Here is a 12,839-nt window from a genome sequence, read left to right as displayed (position 1 = left end):
TGAAATGTTTCACTTGTTACACAGGTTCTCCATTCACAACACAGTTGACATTTTCAATGATTCTACCTATTTTCATTGTCTTTGTCTTTTTATTGCTGACTTTCATACCATGTCTATTACAACAGCAATTCAATTTAGTCAGAGAATCTTGCAGACTTGTAGCGGATTTATTTAGAACTATAACATCATCCGCATAAAGCAAAGAGCTGACATTAACATCTCCAATTTTGATATCAGGTTTAATACCACTTTCCTTCATAATGTGATCCATATAGATAATGAATAACAGAGGAAATGTGGTGTGAGACAAGGTACATCCTTGTCTCACACCACATTTAACATTAAACCATCTTCCTGTACTTCCTTCAATTCTAACTGCTGACTTACAACTCAAATAAAGATTAAGTATTGCTTGATATAATGCCCCATTGACACCATATAACTGCAGCGTATTGAATAGCTTCTCTCTTGGCACCTTGTCATATGCCTTTTTCAAATCGACAAAACTTAAATACAGATCTTTGTTATATTCCCATGCTTTCTCGACTATTTGTTGTAAAGTGAAGATCTGATCGTGACAGCCTCTATTTGGCATGAATCCAGCTTGTTCTTCACCAAGCTTTTCTTCCACAATTATTCCCAACCGTTTCTCAAGTATACTTGCATAGATCTTGCCAGGAACACTTAGTAGGGAAATACCTCTGTAATTCTCACATTCAGTTTTATTTCCCTTTTTATATATGCATACTATGAGAGCTCTACTCCAATCATCGGGAATTCGTCCCTCTGTCCAGGCTTCTGAACTATGCAGTGCAGCCACTGTAAGACTTTTATACCACCATACTTCAGCATTACTGGTTGAATATCATCTACTCCTGATGCCTTTCCACATTTCAAGCCTTTGATAGCTTTTTCTACATCAATTATGGATATGTATTCCTGACTGCATGCCTGGTCAGTGTTTTTTATCACTGTGCTGTAATCACTGCTTGTTTCATTTAGCAGTTTTTCAAAGTAATTTCTCCATACTTCAAGGATATCTTTTTCTCCTGTTTTCATGTCACCTTTATCATCTCTCACTTCTTTTACAGCACTCTTTCCTCCATTTCTAAGCTTCTTCAACAATCTCCAGAATATTTTGCCACCTTCTTGATATTTATTTTCTATATTCTTGCCAAAGTCCTCCCATGACTTTTGTTTAGCTAGTTTTACACAGTGTTTAGCTTTGTTACATTTGTCTCTGTATTCTGTAAGAGTAAAAGCTGACTTATTTGCCAGGAACTTTTGATATGCTTTCTTCTTTTCCTTCACAGCCTCTTTAACTTCCTGTGTCCACCAGGGAGTTCTGATTTTTTTATCCTTGCACACAACCTCACCACATGCCTCTCTGGCAGAATCAATCAATGTTTTCTTAAGAGTTTGCCACTGAATCTCCAAGGTTTGATTCCTGTTCTCAAACTCTTTCATTTTGTTTTCAATAATCTTTCTGTATTTTAGTCTACAGTTCACATCTGAGAGCTGCTCAACTTTTATTCGCTTTAAAACTTTCTTGTATGTTATTCTTTTCAATATGAAATTCAATTTTATTCTGCTCAAGACTAAATAGTGATCACTTCCAATTTCAAATCCTCTGTACACTCTGGTGTCCTGCACCAGGTAGAAAACATCACTATTAACAATAACATAGTCAATGAGACTTTTCTTATTCCTAGCCTCTTCTCTCCATGTGAATTTGTGCACATTTTTATGTTGGAACATGGTGTTAGTAATAACCAGTCCATGTCCTGAGCAGAAATCCAACAGATATTTGCCATTATTATTAGCTTTGCTCTTTTCTCCAAATTTTCCCAAAATATTTTTGTATGTCTCACAATCATTTCCTACTCTGCTATTTAGATCCCCAACAATGACCAACTTTTCCTTTTTCATTGTGTCAGTCAGTTGCTTTTTCTAAAGCCTCAAAAAATTCCTCCTCTTCTACCTTAGTAGAACCTTTTGTGGGACCATAGGCACAAATAAGTCTCATTGTCCAGTTCCCCATTCTCATATTTGCCCACATTACTCTACTTGAGACTGACTGCCATTCAAGAAGATTAGCCTCGTATTTTGTGTTGAATACTATGGTTACTCCTTCTTTTCCTTGATTGTCATTGCCTGAATATAACATTTTGTATTTATTGCTCAGAAAGATCTCACTAGTTTTGGTTTTTTTTGTTTCAGTCACCCCTATTATGTCGATCTGGTACTTATCTAATTCCTCAGCTAGCTCCATTTCTTTGCCATTCAGGCTTTTTATGTTGATAGTACCGATCTTTAACTCTGGTGATGTTGAGTTGGGGTTTGTTTTCAGATTTTTTCCAGTAGCTGACTTTTCGCTGTTCACCCTGGTTCCCAGGCGAAAACAACAGGGGCCTTGTTTAACCGGGCGACGCCCCAGCCGGCATGAAATTTTGTCATGTTGTACCATCATTTTTTATTTTGGTTTAACCAATAAGAATACAATTTGGTCGGCTAAATCCCAAATTGTCAGCCCATCCTCGTTCGTTCAGTATCAAAGTAGATACCCAACAGGGTGCACCAAGAGAAGGTGAGGATTGGACATTAGGTCGGAAGCCCTGGTCGGTTCTCCACATTCCTTTAACGGTGGAGGTCTCCTCTCAGTTATACAGCTTTGACCCTTAAGCACCCCCTTAGAGTTCTTTGATAAGACAAATGATAGGAAATGTATCTAAAAAAACATGGACAATACATTTGAAAACACTCATAAACATGATTAAATGAATACAGGAATTGAAAAAAGATAAAAATCTACGCATCCTCTCATACTAAGCATCTATAGGAATTCTAAGATACACAAGATGGGCACAATGCTTTGCCTCATAACTAATTGAATCAATGGTCCTCAGGGGCAGTCCGAGAGTATCTGATGCCCCTAGGCAAAGAAAATTTAGGTGCTCCTATACATTCTCTCTCTCTCTATATATATTTTGTCATACTCACACAAACACAAGCCCCGAAGTCTTAGTGCCCCTAGGTGATTGCCTAGATTTGCCTAATGATAAAATTGATACAGAATAGTTTGGACAGATGTTTAATAAATAAACAGGATCATTTATTAAACATCTGTCCAAACTATTCTGTATCAATCATGGCAAGACAGAGTCCAGTGTATATATATATATACATATATATATACACACACACACATACATACATATTAAAAACTCTGCAGATGCAATCACCCAAATGCCAAATTTTATCAATACAAATCTTGTAACTCAAGATGCATTCTCAGATGTGGATAAGTCTGGCAGATTTCATTTGCAGTTTTGCAGCTTAAATTCACAACACACAAAATGAACAAAATTTCATTATTTAGCTGCTAATATTTCACAGGTTTTATACCTACAAGATTCAGACCATGAACAGTTTTGTTATGCAGCTCAAGCATTGCAATCAGGTTTTAGTGGGAACAATTTAAAACTGCAAGGGACACATGGGAAAAAACTAAGTCAGCATCCTCTACTGCTGGATAAAAATATTACAAGTTAGAGCTGGTTTTAAAATGACTGTCTCCCAGCTTTTTAGTCAATTAATACAGCTATATTTGTTTAGGTTTGAGGAATGTTTGGAAGTTTATTGTCAGTGCTGAATCCAAAAGCTGTCTCTTTTGCCTTAAAATAACTTCTATGTAGCATTTTGGAATTCTTCCAAATAATCCTATATAGAGGGGTATCTTAATTCCCCAACTGGCCCGAACGCATATATACGTCCAGATAAATCTGGATACGATTCTGTAACACCTATTGAATAATATGGATAAGAAGTGCAAGTTGGTCTTACTATTCATCCACCTCGGTCAGTAGAGAGGTTAAGGATGGTCTGCCTATTCCAGCTATCTTATTTGTCTACAGTTGATTCTCACTACAGTAAACTTGTAGGAACCACACGAGCAGGTTTATTATAGTGTGGAGTATGCAACAGTGAATTTATTTTGTATGGTATTATACCAAAAAGACCTTTATTGGAACTTTCAGTATTTCAGTAATTTGTTATAGCAGTGTTTGCTACTATGAGAATGAACTGTAATAAGTATCTTATTTATTTTGTTCTTTTGGTTGTGAATTAACTGGAAAACTGCAGATGTAGTATCACTATTTATTAACGAAGCCCTTCATAATGATTTTCAACTTTTCTGGTATGAATTAGGATGTGGAGGATGTAAGGTTCTTCATTCCCTTACATATAATATACAAACATAATATGCTGGCTTCATAGCCTTAGTTGATTTAATCAAAATTTCAAGCAGCAACTCTTTACTAATATGTCTATTGAGAAATGGCACAGCCATAGCCAAGTTAGCCGGTCTTGGGCATGGACAGCAGGGTTTTTTCATCCCGCAAGCAGGCAAACCGGCCCCATGAACACATGGATCTACGGCCATAAATATACTTAACCCCCCCATGAGGGGGCTCAACTTGCTCCAATAGGGATGGGGGGGGGGGAGAAAAGGGAGGAAACTAAATTTAAATAAATAAAGCAGGTGAATTGAGAGAGTACAGAGAAAAAATATAAGAAAGTGAAGATAATCATCAAACTTGTTAAAGAGATTGCATGAGGAGACTTTGATAAGAATGGAAAAGATAATTTTCTGGTTGGAAGTCTGGCTGGCCGAGTGGTCAGCGTATCCGTTCTCCAGCCAAAAGGATGCGCATTTGAATCTCGCCATGGGCATGGATGTTGTGATTATCTGAAAATACTAGTGGTGGTGATAGTGAACAGTAGATGACACTGGTGTAGATCAGGACTGTCCAACCTTAATCCGAGGTTTGCATCCAGAATAATAAATACAGCACACATATAAAATTACTTGGAGAGTCCTACCATTAGTTTAGCAAGCATATTTCATAAGAAATAAGCTTGCGAACATTTCATACAAAAGAAAAGTCATGGTGCTTATAAAAGTTTTTACTGAAACAGTAGACAAGAAACAATAATTATTTATTTAATTTTAGCGAGAGCTCTGTGGTAATTCGGCTTCATTTATCAAAGTACCTATATCAATTTTGATGCTTGCAGTTGCCAATCGCAGTTAATTGGCAAGAGAATTATCTGTCAATGAACATCTTTACTTTGATTTAATGAATTTCAAAGTTGAAAAAGTGCTTTCGCAAAGATATGTGCTCCCGAGCACTGAGCACATCTTGAGTCCAAAGTTCCTCAATTTCGGGTACCTCTCTATTGTTAGTTATTTAAAAAAATCTTCTCCTTTTTCACTTCTGTTAGTATTAAAAAAAGTGTAAAAACACTTCTTTGACACATCTAATATTTGAAAAACATGTGGGTATATAGTGATGTAAAAACACCAAATAAAATTACCAACATTGAGATTATCGATTAGTGATAAAATTAAAATATCTAATCCTTTCTTTTAGGCTTACACGGTGATCCGAATGCATTTTTGAAAATTATGGAGACAACTACTGTGGAGACAAAAACTTTAGTTTAATATAACTAAAATCTACATTCGACCTTTACGTCAAGGTCATCTTCTGGAGCATACAACTATACTACAATCTACACTACACTACAATCAAACTGGTTGTTAAAGACACTGACCAACCACTACAACAACTGTTGGCCTGACCTCTGGTGAAAAAAAAAAAAAAAAAAAAAAATATATATATATATATCAACACTATAGTCCTATTATTAGTGTTATCTGTTGGTTGTAGAAATACATTGGGCACAACAACAACAAGTATCTATCTATATACATATATTAACATCATGTACACATTCCAGCCAGTTGGTATGGAATGGTTTCTAATACTAGCTGAGGATTGGCTAGAGTCCTGACTTATGCTGGATCTTATACATTAGGTAGGCTGAATGTGTGCATTCCAGATCCTTGGCATTTTCATGCCATCTTTGTTGTTGATATTTGGGTGGTTTATCAAGATTTTGCAGGCTTCCTTAAATTTCCTTTCGTACCAGATTTTTGTGCAGTGTAAAGAGCAGGTGCTTTTCCAGTTGATTTGATGCAAGGTGTTGAGTGCTTGGTCTGAGAATCTTAAATATGTTTTGTTCTAGAATCCGTTGTTCATTCTACGCTTGCTGCCTGATTATTAATAAATAACAGTTGAAAGTGGCCCATGAGTCTGAAAAGGCTGCTGACCCCTGGTCTAAGGCATTTTGTACCACATCAATCCACCTATATCTTGGTTTACTCTGGGTCGTTTTCCTGCCAACCTGGCAGAGAATACTTGTTTTGCTAACCTTTCTTCTCCCATTCTGTTTAAGTGACCATACCTGAGATTAGCTCTGATAACACATTCCTGAATGCTGACAATGTCAAGTTCTTTCCTAATATCCTCTTTTTTAATATGTTATTGCCAATGATGCCATCTGTTCACGCTTCTAATCTTTCTCAGGACTCTCATATCTGCGGTCTCTAATCTTTGATCAAGTGTTTTACTTCTGACCCAGCTCTCAGAACCATACGTTAAAATTGGTTTGAACACTGTCTTGTATACAGCTAATTTAGTGTTCCGACTAATTTCTCTCTTATTCCATATGAATTTATTCAACTTACTTCCTACCATACCAGCTTTGTTGATTCTGTTGTCTATTTCCATATTTAATTTACCATTTTCACTAAAAATCGTGATTAAGTAGCTGAAATGTTTTATTGGCTCCACAGGTTCACCATTCATAACGATTCTGCCTATTTTTAATGTCCATGTCTTTTTATTGCTGACATACATACCATATCTATTACAACAGTTATTCAATTTAGTCAGGAAATCTTGCAGATTTATAGTGGATTTATTTAGAAGTATAACATTGTCCACATACAGAGCTGACATTAAAATCTTCAATTTTGATATCATGTTTAATACCACTTTCCTTCATAATTTGATCCATATGGATAATGAATATGAATAACAGAGGGGATAATGTACATCCTCGTCTCACACCAGATTTAATATTAAATCATCTTCCTGTACTTCCTTCGATTCTAATTGCTGACTTACAACTCAAATAAAGACTAAGTATTGCTTGATATAATGCCCCATTGACACCATATAACTGTAGCGTATTGAATAGTTTCTCTATTGGCAATTTTTGTCGTATGCCTTTTCCAGATCTACAAAACCTAAATACAGATCTTTGTTATATTCCCATGCTTTCTCAACTATTTGTCGTAAAATGAAGATCTGATCCTGACAGCCTCTATTTGGACTTAATCCAGCTTGTTCTTCACCAAGCTTTTCTTCCACAATTCTTCTCAACCATTTCTCAAGTATACTGGAATAAATCTTACCACTCAGTATAGAAATACATCTGTAATTCTCACATTCAGTTTTATTTCCCTTTTTATATATGGGTATTATGAAAGCTCTACTACGATCATCGGGAATTCGTCCCTCTGTCCAGGCCTTCTGAACTATGCAGTGCAGCCGCTGTAAGAATTTTATACCACCATACCTCAACATTTCTGGTCGATCATCTACTCGTGCTTCCTTTCCACATTTCAAGCCTTTAATGGTTTTTTCTACTTTAAGTATGGATATGTATTTCTGACTCTATGCTTGTTGAGTGTTTTTTTTTTTATCACTGTGCTATCAATGCTTGTTTCATTTAGCAATTTTTCGAAGTAATTACTCCATACTTCAAGGATATCTTTTACTCCAATTTTCATATCACCTTCATCATCTCTAACTCCTTTTAAAGCACTTCCTCTATTTTTAAGCTACTTCAACAACATCCAGAATATTTTGCCACCTTCTTGATATTTATTTTCTATGTTCTTGCCAATGACTTTTGTCCTCCCATGACTTTTGTTTAGCTAGTTTTACACAGTGTTTAGCTTTCTTACATTTCTCTCTGTATTCTCTAAGAGCACAAGCTGACTTATTTGCCTGGAAAGTTTGATATGCTTTCTTCTTTTCCTTCACTGCCTCTTTAACTTCCTGTGTCCACCATGGAGTTCTGATTTTTCTATCCTTGCACACAACCTCACCACATGCCTGTCTGGCTGAATCAACCAGGGTTTTCTTCAAGGCTTGCCACTGAACCTCCAAGGTTTGGTTCCTGTTCTCAAACTCTTTCATTTTTTCTTCAATAATCTTTGTATATTTTGTCTACAGTTCACATCTGAGAGCTGCTCAACTTTTATTCGCTTTAAAACTTTCTTATATGTTCTTCTTTTCAATATGAAATTTTATCCTGCTCAAGACTAAATAGTGATCACTTCCAATTTCAAATCCTCTGTACACTCTGATGTCCTGCACCAGGGACAAAACATCACTATCAACAATAACACAGTCAATGAGACTTTTCTTATTTCTTGGCTCTTCTCTCCATGTGAATTTGTGCACATTTTTATGTTGGAACATGGTGTTAGTAATAACCAGTCCATGTCCTCAGCAGAAATTCAACAGATATTTGCCATTAGTATTAGTTTTGCTGTTTTCTCCAAATTTTCCCAAAACATTTTTGTATGTCTGACAATCACTTCCTACTCTACTATTTAGATCCCCAACATGGACCAACTTTTTCTTTTACATTGGGTCAGTAGTTATCTCTAGAGCCTCAAAAAAATTCCTCCACTTCTACCTTAGTAGAACCTTCTGTGCACCTTAGGCACAAATAAGTCTCATTGTCCAGTTCCCTATTCTGATATTTGCCCACTTCACTCTACTTGAGACTGCCTGCCATTCAAGAAGATTAGCCTCGTATTTTGTGTTGAATACTATGGCTACTCCTTTTTTCCTTGATTGTCATTACCTGAATATAACATTTTGTATTTATTGCTCAGAAAGATCTCATCAGTTTATGTTGTTGTTTTTTTTGTTTCAGTCACCCCTATTATGTCGATCTGGTACTTATCTAATTCCTCAGCTAGCTCCATTTCTTTGCCATTCAGGCTTCTTATGTTGATAGTACTGATCTTTAACTCTGGTGATGTTGAGTTGGGGTGTGCTTTCAGATTTCTTCCAATAGCTGACTTTTCGCTGTTTTCCCTGGTTCCCTGGCAAAAACAACGGGGTCTTGTTTAACCAGGCAACGCTCCTGCCGGCATGAAATTTTGTCAAGTTGTACCATCATTTTGTATTTTGGTTTAACCAATAAGAATACAATTTGTTCGGCTAAATCCCAAATTGCCAGCCCATCCTCGTTCGTTCAGTATCGTATCCAGGTAGATACCCAACAGGGTGCACCACGAGGAGGCGAGGATTTGGACATTAGGTCAGAACCCCTGTTCGGTTCTCCGCATTCCTTTAAAGGCTATGTGGAGGTGTCTTCTTAGTTATACAGCTTTGACCCTTAAGCACCCCTGCTAATTTGCTAATTTTAGTTCAATTTTATTTGAATTTGTCATCAATTTTGTTTTAGTTATGTTAATCTTTAAACCTTTTTTTTTTTTTTTCCTTTCTACTTTCTTTGTGAAGATCATTTAGCATTTCCTGAACTTAATTTTTGCTGAAAGAACAATGTCATTTGCAAAATGTAAGTGATTGAAATTTATCCATCGATATTAATTTCATAGTTTTCCCATGAGATATTCCTAAAGATTCCTAATGTAGCAGAAAGCAATTTGGGTGTTATAGGATTTCTTGCCGAATTCCTTTCCCTGATGTTCTAACTTTCCATTGGCTGCTGAGTTCTGATGTGAAATTGGCTTTGCTGGAATGGCTTGTTGTTTTAAGCTGTTTATTATTTCTGAGTGATATAAAGAATCAAATGCTTTTTCAAAATCTGCAAACACTAAATATGCAAGATTATAGTATGCTTATGATCATCTATTTTAGAAAATCTTGCTCTGAAACTTGGATGTTCATAAGGTTGTACATTATTCAAAAATATTGGATTTTATTTAATATAATGGCTACAAACATTTTGTAAAATTGTGATAGTATATTGGCTGGCCTATAGTTATTGATGTTGTTTTTGCTGCCCTTTTTATATAATAAGATAATCAATGATTTATGCAACTGAAAAATTTTTTTTAAAATTTCAATTCAACATATGGATTTCTTAAAGTAAATCAAAAGATGGCCGGAGAGAAAAATGGATAAAAATGCGGCCAACCCAAACAAAAGTCATTGGAAGGTTTTTTGTAAGAATATATAAGATAAATATCATGCAGATAGTAAAATGTTTAAAAGGCTATTGAAAATATCAGGATTGGAGACACAACTACTGTAAAGGAATCAGAGATAATAAAGAAACACATCTGGTATGATCTTATGAAATTGTATACCCTCCTAATTTTGTGTGTGTTCTGCTAATATACTATCTTCACCATGACTTTTATCATTCTTTGCTGACTGAGAACTTTCCATAATTCTTCTATTATGATTGATGGATTATGATTCTGTTTCTTACTCTCTGCTTGTGTATAGGTTCCTATAAAAATCACTACATATTTCCATTATATTTTCTCTTGTACTGTACTATTCCTTGCTTATTTTTCAGTTTTGGAATCCATTTTTTTTCCCATCCAAGTGACCCTCATATGATCATTTTTAGAGAATTTTTATTTTCTATTACGTTTTCAACTGTTCTTAAATTATATTTTCTGATGTTTTTGATTTCTTTTTTTGACTTGCAATTCTAGAACAAATTCTATATTGTCTGTGTTACTTCCGTGTCTCCTTTTCCTTAATTTTAATCCCTTCCCTCCAAATGGTGAATACTATAGCCATTCTCTGCTCTAACCACCATAACAACAAAAATGCCATAGCCACAGTATTTGACATTAAACAAAAAGACTTCTTGAGCAATCATATTTCGAAATTGGGAAATGGACAATGAAAAAAAAAAAAAAAAAAAAAAATCCCATTGAAAGTTATATTAAGAAAGAAATGCAAGAATTTTCTGGGTTATTAGAGAAGGCAGCTTTTATAGAGAAAACAGAAAAGCTGTATCTCAAGGCTGGGAAGCAGGACAAAAACTGAACAGTATGCCAAACATAAAAAGTTTTAAAAAGAAAACTTAGCAGCTTTTAGAGGTGTACTGTAAACTATATAAACATTATTCAAGAAAAATGTAAACAGTCTTAAAACAAAAAAGAAACCTGGATTCTTAGTAATTCACTGTTTAAATTTCTGTACCTGTCACTCATGTTGAAATTTCAGGAACAAAAAACTACGTAAACAATGAGATGTAAATAAATAACTTATTATTTACAACTGACACTTTGCTAGCATTATCAGAGGCAATTTAATGCTATACAACTCAGAGAAGACAGAAACTAAAATGACCTCAATAACAAGGACAAACACATGTGTGAATGGTGATAGTGGTGCTCTCCATGGTGATTCCTGTAGTTAATGTGGATGTGTAGATAGGGCAGTGCACCAAAATATGCTTAAAATCATGCTATCCATTCTGTTGTGGTTAACTAAGTTCTGTAGAACTTGTGCTGATTCCAGGAACAGTATCTCCAATTTGAAAAGAGATTTGCGAAGTAGCATGGCTTACTTCAATCTTTTGGGATGTATTTTGTGTTCTTTTTTCCTTACTAAAGGAGTTCGTCCTGCTTATCCAAAATATTGAGTTCCACACTAGCAGGGGATACTGTAGACACCTGAGAAGGAGAGAGGGCCTAGGAGATCTTTAATTTGTCTTAGGCAGGCAGAAATCTTGTTTAGAGGTTTGTATACAGTTCTGATTCTGTGTTGTTACAGGAGGGAGCCCAGTTTATCTGTTGTGCCTGTGATTGGTTTAGGGGTAGATGGGGAAGGGAGGTTTTTCTTTTTAAGAAGTTTGGCTAGTTTTTTTGTTGTATCCATTTTGTTGGAATAATGTAAGTAGAGCCTGTTGTTCCAGGTGCAGTGCGTGTCGTGATGAAATCTGCTCTGGCCTGGAGGCTAAGGTTTTAAAAATTCCAAACTTTTGGGCAAGAGTAGTGTGAACTGACATGTAGATATCTTGCTCTGTGTGGTAAACTGAACATATGAGAGACCCATCTGCTTTCCTTCTAACTAAAGTATACAAGAAAGCAAGGGTTCCTTCTTTTTGTCATCAAGACAAGCACTGCACCTCAAACAACCAGCTCTACTCACATTAATCCAACAAAATGGATACAACAAAAAAAAAACTCTGGCCAAACTCCTTAAAAAGAGCAACAAATCCCATATCCTAAACCAGATTATACATACACTATATCTTTACCTACATCAAAGCACAGCAGATCGGAGAGACTTTTCCTGGAAGTGGCACAAGTTCTACTTGTGCCACTTCCAGGTTAACCCAGTTCTACAGAAATGGGTTAACCAGGTTAAACCAACAGAATTGACCGCATGATTTTAAACAGATTTTGGTGTAGGACTCTATGGCCATGTTCAGTGAGTGTGGTGGATAGCACACTTGTAGTTGACCCCCTGTGCTTCCATCTCAGTATAGTATCACTGGTTGTTGACCTGGGATGACCATGCAACATGTCATTTTATCACAATGCCTTTTTCAAACTCCAAAGTTCCCTCTGGAGTTTGAAAAAGGTCAGTTCCCTTTTCACAGCCATTTAACCCTAACACAGTTGCAATGACTTCACAGCATCATATTTCTCCAATTTATACTAGCTATAAACATGTGGCTCTTTACATGACATGATGCATCTTGCCCATGGGGTGTCCACTGACTTCTTTTCAAGCAGTACCACACACACAATACTGCACAAATACAATGTGAATTTTGTAAACTAACCACAAAATTAAAAATTACTCAGCTTTTGTAAGGATCCCATCTCCTGTTACACTCTATTGGGAGTATAGCAAATTAACTGCATCTGCAACTTACATATTATATAATGGGGAAACAAGATGTAA

The 12,839-nt window shown here is 35.8% G+C and overlaps 1 protein-coding gene across 1 annotated transcript in view; it reads right to left on the bottom strand.

Annotated features, from left to right (window-relative positions):
* The window catches only part of LOC150095178 (uncharacterized), a 251,994-nt gene that overhangs the window by 26,680 nt on the left and 212,475 nt on the right, over positions 1 to 12,839 (bottom strand). The gene's annotated exons all lie outside the window — the stretch shown is intronic.

Source organism: Typopeltis vanoorti, chromosome 21 (genome assembly GCF_054136105.1).
Source record: "Typopeltis vanoorti isolate ZY-2024b chromosome 21, IOZ_Tvanoo_1.0, whole genome shotgun sequence".
Classification (NCBI taxonomy): Eukaryota; Metazoa; Arthropoda; class Arachnida; order Uropygi; family Thelyphonidae; genus Typopeltis; species Typopeltis vanoorti.
Note: the sequence above shows the minus strand (reverse complement) of the source record. Positions and strands in the feature narration are given on the sequence as shown.